Source organism: Sinocyclocheilus grahami, unplaced genomic scaffold (genome assembly GCF_001515645.1).
Source record: "Sinocyclocheilus grahami isolate Dianchi unplaced genomic scaffold, SAMN03320097.WGS_v1.1 scaffold32.1, whole genome shotgun sequence".
Lineage (NCBI taxonomy): Eukaryota > Metazoa > Chordata > Actinopteri > Cypriniformes > Cyprinidae > Sinocyclocheilus > Sinocyclocheilus grahami.
This window is the reverse complement of record NW_015505211.1, coordinates 4,721,062-4,731,886: the sequence shown is the minus strand read 5'-3', so window position 1 is coordinate 4,731,886 and position 10,825 is coordinate 4,721,062. Positions and strand designations below refer to the sequence as shown.

Genomic DNA, 10,825 nt, shown 5'->3' with positions numbered 1-10,825 from the left:
TCATGATTTGATGAAGAAGGTGAACTCATTTGAGATGCCAATTTGCAATAAATAAATAAATAAATAACAATAATAAATAAATGTTAAATTCTTAAATTTAGTCAATTAAACTGTTTTATTAAAAAATTAGTTTAAAGTAATATGACACTCTAGGCTGTTACCAATTAAATTAGTACCAATCAAAGCCATCTTTGCCCTACAGAGGTGGCAAAGAAGCTGCATTACTTTAGATGTAATTACTAGGGCTGGGTTTTGACACAAATTTCATGATTCGATTCTCATTCACAAGCTTGCGATTCGATTCGATTATTTTGGATATATATCAGGTACAGTACATGCCAAATTTTCTCAAGGAAAGAAAATCTTTCAACTAATGCTGTAAAATATACATGAGAGTCAGTTGGTACTATATTACTATAATATTGAAGATTAAAATCAACTGATTTTTTAAAATTTCACTTAATGAAGTTTTTAAAATAATAAAGTTACAGTTACATAATAATATTCCTACTTCAATTAAAAAATAAAAAATAAACATAATGGTGGTTGTCATAAAATCTTGATGGATTTATTCAAACATAAATTAAACATTGAAGAACAGTAACATTTATAATGAATATGTTATATGGTGCATATATTTAGCAAAATGCCCCTCTCTACAGTTAATGTTTTACAGACTAATGAGTTTATGGTCACCGAATATGTTTTTCTGAGGAAAATGTGACATTGTTTACAAGCCGTTATATTGACGTCTTTGCGCGGCTGAAACACTGATTGAGCGATTACATGAGACAGTATACGGATTGTAAAGTTGTACTCTATCTTTTAACTTGCCTTCGGATGTTTAGTCATGTTTATTTTGTGCTGAAACTGGTATTAATGTGGAGAAGACGATCAGTTCACATGCGCTACGTGCTGCTGCGCCTGTTGAACTGGCGCTACAGTGATTAAACAGCGCCAAAACGGCATTTATTGTTTGAATACTGCAATACAATGGACAGAATTTGAAATCTGAGACTTTGTTTCGTATTAAAAGTACCAAAGCACAATGCTTATGCGATATATTGGATGGGAAGTGCCCTTCAATGTTCCGTCCATTAACTGAAAACAGGCTAGACTAATCGATTCTTAGGATTTAAGAATCGACATCGTTCCGTAAAAATGAAATTCGATTAATTTCGAGATATCCATATTTTTTTACCCAGCCCTAGTAATTACACAGTTTAATGTTGCTCAGAGGGCAGTAAATGTATTAACACAAAAAGTACAATAGACCCTTCACCAGGAGTTTGATTGACGGGTGATCTGATCAATCATAACGCATCAACCCAACAAACAAATAGATTAATATCAGTGGACTTGAACTTGAAAAATGGTGTGTATTGACGTCTTTCCGCGCTTGAAACAAGATACCTTCTGATGTTCATTCATGTTTATTTGATGTTTTCATTATGATCAGTTTATTTGCCGCTTGAACTGAGGTGCTACAGTGATTTGTCATGACACATTAAAGAGCAACAAAACTGTATTTATTGTTTCAATTTATAAAAAAAATGACAAAATTTTAAAGCTGAGACTTTGATTCATACCAAAAGTAACCTGCTGTCTTGTCTGTCGGCGTGTTGTCAGTGTTCTCTTTGTTCCTCAATATATTTTTCACTGCGTGAGAACATGACGTGTGGTGTGAGAGTGCCATGGCTTGTCTGACATAGCAACAGTAACCCCTTAGGGTCTTTTAATGAGATTAATGTTTTAAACCTAATATTTTGAATATAGAAATATGAAATCAATTTAAAAACTATACAATACTTGGATTATGAAAGTAATATTGACAGTAGGTGGCAGCAAGTCATGGTGTTAATAAATGAATAATTTATTCAACCAATTCAATCGAAACATAGATTAATTTAGGTGGCTGTCTATATTAATGGTTCATTGAATCACTCACTCAACTGATTCATTCAAAGACTCAGATTAATTCAGAAACGTAACATCACACTGTGCACCACTGATTTAGAAGTTTAGTTGGCAGAGAAAATAAAACACACCCTGTTATGTGACATCAAATAACACTCAAGATTAATAAAATTGTGCGTATTGTCTTAAACAAGTTAATGACTGCCGCATATTTACACATAATCAATTTTTTTATTTGGTCAGCTAAATAAAACAGATGATGTGCCTAAGAAGTAGACTTATGGGTAATATGGATGCAGATGTGAGGTACATTTATATTTCTGAAATAAACACCAATAATACCCTACTTCTCTGGCACAATGTCTACACAGAAGAAAGCCCTGTCTAGGGTTCTAGGCTGAGTACTGTTTGCGTCAAGTCATTCGTTAGTTTGGGTGTTTGATGAGAAAGAGATGAAATGTAGTTGCCATAAATGCTTTAAGAATCTGCACAGATGACTATTATTCTGTTGTGCAGAACTGAGGAAGAACTGATGACAGTACGGTCTGATGTTTGGTTGACCAATCAGCAAAAAGGGGTGTTTCATTCCCACCCACATGAGAACAAATATTCAAGATATTTATCCATTTTGGTTTCAGTTTATATCCATTTAGTGCATTAGAACAAAGTGTGATGAAATAAAAAATAAAATATGAAAAACATGAAATACATTTTCATGTTTATGAGAAGGATCGAATATGTGATGAATGAATAGTTTCTTCGTTTTTCCGTTTTGAAGACAAAAACAAGTAAACAAATTATCTGAATGTACACGGACCATTAACAATGCTTGTTTTGGTTAGTGTTTCTCCATTCCTGTATCCTCCTGAGTACAAGTTTTTTAAAGACATTTTCAAAGAGATTGGTTATCCCTGCTCTTTGTCTGCTACTTCTTAAGCATGGGGATCATTTCCTCAAGACCACATAAGAGATTTTCTACATCTGGTGTGCCTCACCAACTATACAGCCTCAGCGAGCAGTCAAAGGCATGCCTGCCTATGGATGGTCCTTGAGGGAGCTTTGAACTCTGAGTGCTCCCGGACTAGAGCAGGCCGTGGAGTTAACGCTGAGGCGGCCCATGCGCGCAGTACAGTCCTGAGGTGAAAGGCAAAGACGACCTTCTTGATTATGGCAGCAGCAGTGAAATCAGGTGGCTCTGTGCCGACATCTGAGACCACCAGAGTCGGGTTCTCCAGGACCACCAGACTTGAGGCCACTGGAGTCAGGTCCTCCAGGGCCACCGGACTTTAGACCACCAGAGTCTGGTCCTCCAGGACCACCGGACTTGAGACCACCAGAGTCAGGTCCTCCAGGGCCACTGGACTAGAGATCACCGAAGTCGGGTCCTCCATATGGTATGGGATAGAAAGACATGGGAAGGTTGAAATAAGGACCACCAGATTTGGGACCACCGGAGTCAAGTCCTCCAGGACCACTGGACTAGAGATCACCAAAGTCGGGTCCTCCAGGACCACTGGACTAGAGATCACCAGGGTCGGGTCCTCCAGGACCACCAGACTTGGGACTACCGGAGCCGACTTTGCTGTCCTCCTCCTTCTCTACCGTCGCTGGTGAGACTGAGATGGCTCAACTGGAGCAGGCTCGGGCCTCTCCGGGGGCACTGCAATGGGCTCAGATCGACATGATATTTCCAAATTGTGGTAACACAGATAATCAATGAATTCCCAAAAGTCGAGAATAACCCTCTATCTCCCAAGGAGGCAAGGGGTTATCAAGGCAATCATTAAACATCCTCTTTAAATCAGAGTTACAAAGTTCCATCCCTACCGCAAAGGTCCAAAAAGTCTGAGCAAGGCCTTCTACCCCCATTCCCTGTTGACGCAGTGCTGCCCACATCCAGAGTCATGCCTTTCTCTTTTTTTTAGAAGCCGGAGGAAGAATTTGGATGCCCATGGTCCCAGGCCGATAATCACATTCTAGCTGCTGGATCTGTTGTAGTGGTGGAGGAATTCTTTCATGAAACTCTCACAGTCACAGACTCTATGAAAGATCCAAGTGCAGCATTTAATAAATAATCCACAGTCATAATCCACATGAAACAAAAGAGCAAAAAGCATCACACAAAGTGAAAACAGATTCCCTGTTGACGCAGTGCTGCCCACATCCAGAGTCATGCCTTTCTCTTTTTTTTAGAAGCCGGAGGAAGAATTTGGATGCCCATGGTCCCAGGCCGATAATCACATTCTAGCTGCTGGATCTGTTGTAGTGGTGGAGGAATTCTTTCATGAAACACTCACAGTCACAGACTCTATGAAAGATCCAAGTGCAGCATTTAATAAATAATCCACAGTCATAATCCACATGAAACAAAAGAGCAAAAAGCATCACACAAAGTGAAAACAGACCGGTCACCAGCAAACACAGAGCATAGAGCAACTCCTCCACAATCCAAAGCTTAGTTAGCCAAGTATATATACAGCTGAGCTAAATGGGTAAATCACACACAGCTGGAGGCAATGAGACTTGATAGTCCGGGCAAAGGGTGATGGGAGTTGGAGTTCAATGCAAGAAGCAATGATCTGGGAGAAATGCCCTCTGGTGGCTGTCAAGGGTAATTCAGCTGCTGGCTGTGACACCATCAGCTTTGTCCTGGCCTGCTAGGCCCCCGATTCCGCCTCAGCACTCCAGGCCTCCTGTGTCACCCCAGGTCTCCATCTTCTCAGCTCCGACTGAGTCTCCACCTCCATCCTCCGTCTCTGTCAGCTGGCCTCTTGACAGTTCTCTAGGACCTGACCTGGACAATCTCAACGGTATCTCCTTCCTGGCTCCTCTCTGGACTATTATGTCTTGGCCCCCTTTGGTCACGTCTCTCTCCAGCTCCTCGTCCTCTATCATAGCTCCCTCCCTCAGGTGGACCATCTTAGTTACAGCATGAGGATGTGCCTTTCTGGGAAGGAGGACTAATATCACATGTTTGTTCTGTTTTGATTTGGTTCTTGTGTTTAATATGCACCAGCTTCCTTTGTTCTCTTTTCACGCCACTAGTTTGTCTCAATGGCTCCCAGTTGAATTACACACCTGTTTGTTCTATTGATTAGCACTCCCAGTGTATTTATGCCCTCTGTTTCTTCAGTTTCATGTCTTGTGCAGTGTTGGGCAGTAGCGCGTTACTGTAATTTGATTACTTTTTTAGTAACAGAGTAATTTAACGTGCTATAAATTTCAAAATAGTAATTGGAGTATAGTTACAAGCCGAGGTCTCTATACGTTACTGCCACGTTACAAAAAGGATGTAGCTCACGCACTGTCGAGTCAAGTGCCAGTGGATTAGAGACCTGCTCTCCTGTGAGAGTGCGGCGAGGGACAAGACTTGAAAGGCGAGTGCAGAGACTCGTGTGTGTGTGGGATGCGGTAGAATAAAATGATTCACGGGACTCACGCAAAATAGAAATATCTAAACATAAAATATCTGAAACAAATAAATTGTTATACATCTGTTAAGTATTGCACTCTTATACATTACATTACGGTATCAGCCAAATTACCTATTGTTCTATTTGAAGGTATTATGGTATGGGAGTGATGACGTATTTTGTTACGTGTTTTACGTCACTACGTTTTGTACTAGACTAAAAAGCAGAAGTGATGAATAAACTGAGAGCATGCTGAAAAAGTAAAAACCTTGAGCAACGTTTTGTCTTCGTATCCGATTGATGGTGAACTGCGCACTCAAGGTCAACAGGTTATGGGCCCAGTCACGGAAGCAAGCGGGCGTTTTTGAGCAAGTTATACGCGACGTATTACGCGTTATTCAGTAAAGCTAAAGGTCTTGTTTAAAAGAAGCGAAAAGACGGCGACTCTACAAAATGGCAAGCAAAGCGGCAGGATTCCAGGTACCGCAGCTTTTGTTTGATGGATCCGAAGATAAATTTGACCTTTGGGAAACAAGATTCCTAGGCTATTTGCACACTCTAAAGCTAAAAGAGACTATTTTGTATGAGCCTGCTGATTCTGATGCTGAACAGCTAGCCGAAGACAGACGGAAGAATGCTGATTGCTATGCTGAACTGATAAGACTGATAGATGATAAAAGCCTATCACTGATAAGACATGAAGCTGATGATAATGGCAGAGAAGCCCTAAGAATAATGAAAGAGCATTATTCGGGGAAAAGTAAGCCACGGATAATAAATATGTACACATCGTTAACCCAGATACGCATGACTGACCACGAGAGTGTTACTGATTACTTAATAAGAGCAGAGAATATCATTACAGCTCTGAGAGATGCAGGAGAAACCATGAGTGACGGGCTGACGATCGCTATGATTCTCCGTGGGCTACCAGACCTTTTCAAGCCGCTAGCAGTCCACATTACACAAAATGAGGACATCGTTACGTTCACAGACTTCAAAAGAAGATTGCGGATTTACGAGGAGGCGGAGAAACTGAAAAGAACAGAAACTACAGATAATGTGATGAAGACCCACACAAGACAAGGACGAGGCCCTCCCAAGTCACACGCTAATGATAGAAAAGATGAAGATACCAATGTGACATGTTACAAATGTGGACTGAAAGGACACAAAGCAAGAAAGTGTTACAAGAGGGTGTGGTGCAACCATTGTAAAAATAGTACACATGCAGAATTCCTGTGCAAGAAAAAGGGTGACCAAGATGGTGCTAGAAAGGTTGCAGATGAACGAGACAGTGATCAAGACCACCTCTTCAAAGTCGAACACTCAGAGTATGAAAGACCGCCAGACAACGTAAAGAAGAAAGGCATCATGGTAGACGCTGGCGCGACATCTCACATTGTAAACGACATCAGAAAGTTAAAAAACTTTGACAGCTCTTTTCAACCAGAGACTCATTCAGTGGAACTAGCCGACGGGACAAAGTGCAGCGGAATGGCGCAACAAAGAGGAACAGACGTGATTTATTTCCTAGATGACACTGGACTACATCACAGAGCACAGCTAAGGAACGCACTATACATGCCTTCATACCCACATGACATTTTCTCAGTAGCAAGGGCAACAAATGGAGGATCAACAATTATCTTTAAAAGAGGGAACAGCCACATGGTTACCAAAGAAGGTAGCAGGTTTGACATCCACGAAAGTGGAAATTTGTATTATTTGCCAACTATTGAAGAAAGTGTTGACAAGTGCAAAGTGTGTCATGATCTACAAACGTGGCATGAAATTCTGGGTCACTGTAACTACGAAGATGTACAAAAGTTACAGGGTGTGGTTAGAGGCATGGAGATAAAAGGAAGCACAGTTAGCAAAAATTGGTTATGTGAAGTGTGTACGAAGGGGAAATTCACTCAGACAAGAAACAGAGAGCCAGACAGAAAGGTAGAGAAACCTTTAGAACTAATTCACACTGATTTGGCCGGCCCTATGCCAACACAGAGCAAAGAAGGGTACAGGTATACACAGTCGTTTACAGACGACTACTCGGGTACTATGTTAGTGTATTTTCTAAAGTCTAAAGCAGACACGGTACAAGCCACAGAAAAGTTCTTGGCAGACATAGCACCTTATGGAGAAGTCAAGTGCATCCGTTCAGATAATGGCACTGAATTTATGAGTCGAGATTTTCAGGCACTGTTAACAAAGAATAAGATTAGACATGAAACGTCTGCACATTATTCGCCTCACCAGAATGGCACAGCAGAGAGCGGTTGGAGAACACTCTATGACATGAGCAGGTGTTTACTGATAGAAAGCGAGTTACCAGATGAGCTGTGGAACTACGCTATGCAAACATCAGCTTACGTGAGAAACAGGTGCTACTGTAGACGTACAAAGAAAACACCATATGAGTTATTCACAGGCAGAAGGCCAGACGTTTCCAAAATGCAGAAATTTGGATCGACGTGTTTTGTTTACAAACAAGAGAAAGGGAAATTAGACTCTAGATGCGAACAGGGTATTTTCATTGGCTATGATAAAAACAGCCCAGCTTATCTAGTGTACTATCCCAGCACAAAGAAGGTCCAAAAGCATAGGTTGGTGAAGTTCACAACTAGAACAACCAAAGAAAGAGAAACACAAACACCTGTGACACACACAGAATACAGGGATATGAATCCTAATATCATTAACAGTGAGAAAAATGTTGATGAAAGTGTGAAAGATGTACCAGGCCAAGACAATCAGAGTGGTGCTTCTGAGACTTTGCCTGAACAGACTGAATCCACACAGCCAGATGGAGCGACTGAGACTGAAATCAGAAGGAACCCACCAAGAACTAGGAGGAGACCAGCTCATCTACAGGATTTTGAGACAATGCAAAACATGCATAGACTATTGTTATAGAGCAGTATGCGATTCACCGAAAACCTACCAGGACGCCATAACGTCAATCAAATCAAGGCAATGGAAAAATGCCATGGACAAAGAAATGCGTTCATTGGAGGAAAATGAGACTTTCACACTCACTCAGTTGCCACAAGGAAAACAACAAGTTGGAGGCAGATGGGTCTACACACTTAAAAGAGACATTGATGGATCTGAAAAGTATAAGGCAAGATTCGTTGCGAAAGGCTACAGTCAAAAACTAGGGACTGACTATGAGGAAACATTCTCACCCACAGCAGACATGACAAGTGTGAGAGCGGGTATGCAGAAGGCAGCACAAGAAAATTTGATCTTGCATCAGATGGACGTTGAGACAGCCTATTTGCATACGCCAATTGATTACGAAATTTATATTGAACAGCGAGAGGGGTATGAGCAAAAATCTGAAATGGGTGAAAAGCTAGTATGCAAGTTAGAAAAATCTCTCTATGGTCTTAAACAGTCAGGTCGAAATTGGATGCTGTATTACACAAATGTTTGACTGAGAATGGTTTTACACAAAACCCAGCTGATAACTGTGTCTATACAAAGGAAAAGCAGGATGAGAAAGTAATCCTGATAGTATGGGTTGATGACCTAATCATAGCAGCTAACAGTGAAAGCATACTGGAGAGTGTAAAGGGAATGCTGACTGAGAGGTTCAAAATGAAAGACATGGGAAGGTTGAAATATTTCCTGGGCATAGATTTTGAACGAGCAGATGGTCTAGTCAAAATGTCACAGGAGAGATATGTAAGGAAAATACTAGATCGATTTGATATGCAGGACTGTAAATCAAGACAAATGCCATGTGAACTAAAGCTTATTATTCAAAAGATGCCGAAAAAATGAGAGAGCCAGAGAAATTCAGGGAAGCAGTGGGAAGTTTAATTTACTTATCCACTTGCACACGACCAGATTTAAGTTTTGTTGTCAGTAAATTATCTCAGCATTTTGCTGAACCAACAGAACAACACTGGAACACAGTAAAACATGTGTTCAGATACCTTAAAGGTACAGCAGAACAGGGATTGTTCTTCAAAAGAAATGACATAGATAAACTAGGTCTAAGAGTGTATAGTGATGCTGACTGGGCATCAGATGCAAAAGACAGGCGTAGTATTTCAGGATACTGTGTCAATCTGAGTGAAGGAAGTTCTTTGATTTCATGGAAAACCAGAAAGCAATCAACAGTGGCATTGTCTACTTGTGAAGCAGAGTACATGTCCTTAGCATCAGCCATGCAGGAATGTATCTACTTAGAGCAGCTACTCAGGGGTATGGACACGTACCAATATGCACAGAGTTATTGTGTTCATTTTGTTTTATTATTGTTTTATTAATTTTCAGTGTTCATAAATCATATTCATTCTATATAAAAATGTGCCTTTGGTGTAATGCATTATATTGAGTGGAACAATTATTAAATTACAGTTACTGTAAAGAAAACGACCTGTAACAAGAGTCTGTGTGAAACATTCTGAAGAGAGATTGTGAAACCAGAACAGATGATTGTTGTAACACTGTCCCATTTCATGCTTGCAGTAAACACCCAAGAAAAGGCATTACTGGTGTTTGTCCTTATTCGAGGTTGATCCTTTGGTGCATCCAGTGTTCCGCTACACAGCCATGCAGGAATGTATCTACTTAGAGCAGCTACTGAGGGGTATGGACACATACCAATATGCACAAACAAAGGTGTACGAAGACAACCAAGGTACCATAGCACTAGCCAGAAACCCAATCTGTAGGCAAAGGTGCAAACACATTGACATAAAGTACCATTTTATAAGGGAAAATGTAAATGATGGCAAGGTAATCTTGGAGTATTGTCCCACTGAGGAAATGATTGCTGACATTATGACAAAGCCAGCCACTAAGCAAAAACTAAAGAGATTTGCCCGAGACATGTTTGGCACTTAAGAGTGTATGTATGTTTACATTATGTATGTAAAAGAAAAGTCTTATTTGTTTTTGTTATTTTTCTGGTAATACAATAAGCTAAGAGCAAGTGGGGGTGTTAAGTATTGCACTCTTATACATTGCATTACGGTATCAGTCAAATTACCTACTACGTTTTGTACTAGACTAAAAAGCAGAATGCACTGGTTTAACTATTTAGGCTATAACACGTGTTTGCAGCGTTGAGCAATGCAGTGCTGAAATTTGCGTGCTCACGAATCCTCTCATTATAACTCACGAATTGTAGACATTCTGAACGATTCATTATGCATATATTTTTGTTGTGTTATAACAGAGATTTGTGAGATTGCGATGAACTGAGATGTCTTTTAGAGATTATAAATGCAGCGCTCTTTGCTGGCAGATCTGCCATGCCAAAACATGTACGCATGCAGCCGCTTGCTTTAGTTCAAAATAACAGTGTTCTGTGAATGTTGATGCTTTAATAACAAATACGTATATCTGGAGCGTGTATGCTGGGATTTCATGAATTTCATGGAGAAAAAAGTAACGTAACTAGTAATGTAACTAATTACTTTTGAAATAAAGTAATCAGAACCGTAACGTGATTACTTTTAAAAGGAGTAATCAGTAAT

General features: G+C 40.2%; 1 pseudogene; it reads left to right on the top strand.

The window, feature by feature from the left end:
- The first annotated feature begins 6,137 nt into the window (after nt 1-6,137).
- Nucleotides 6,138-10,825, top strand: part of LOC107578836 (olfactory receptor 1M1-like) — an 8,492-nt pseudogene continuing 3,804 nt past the window's right edge.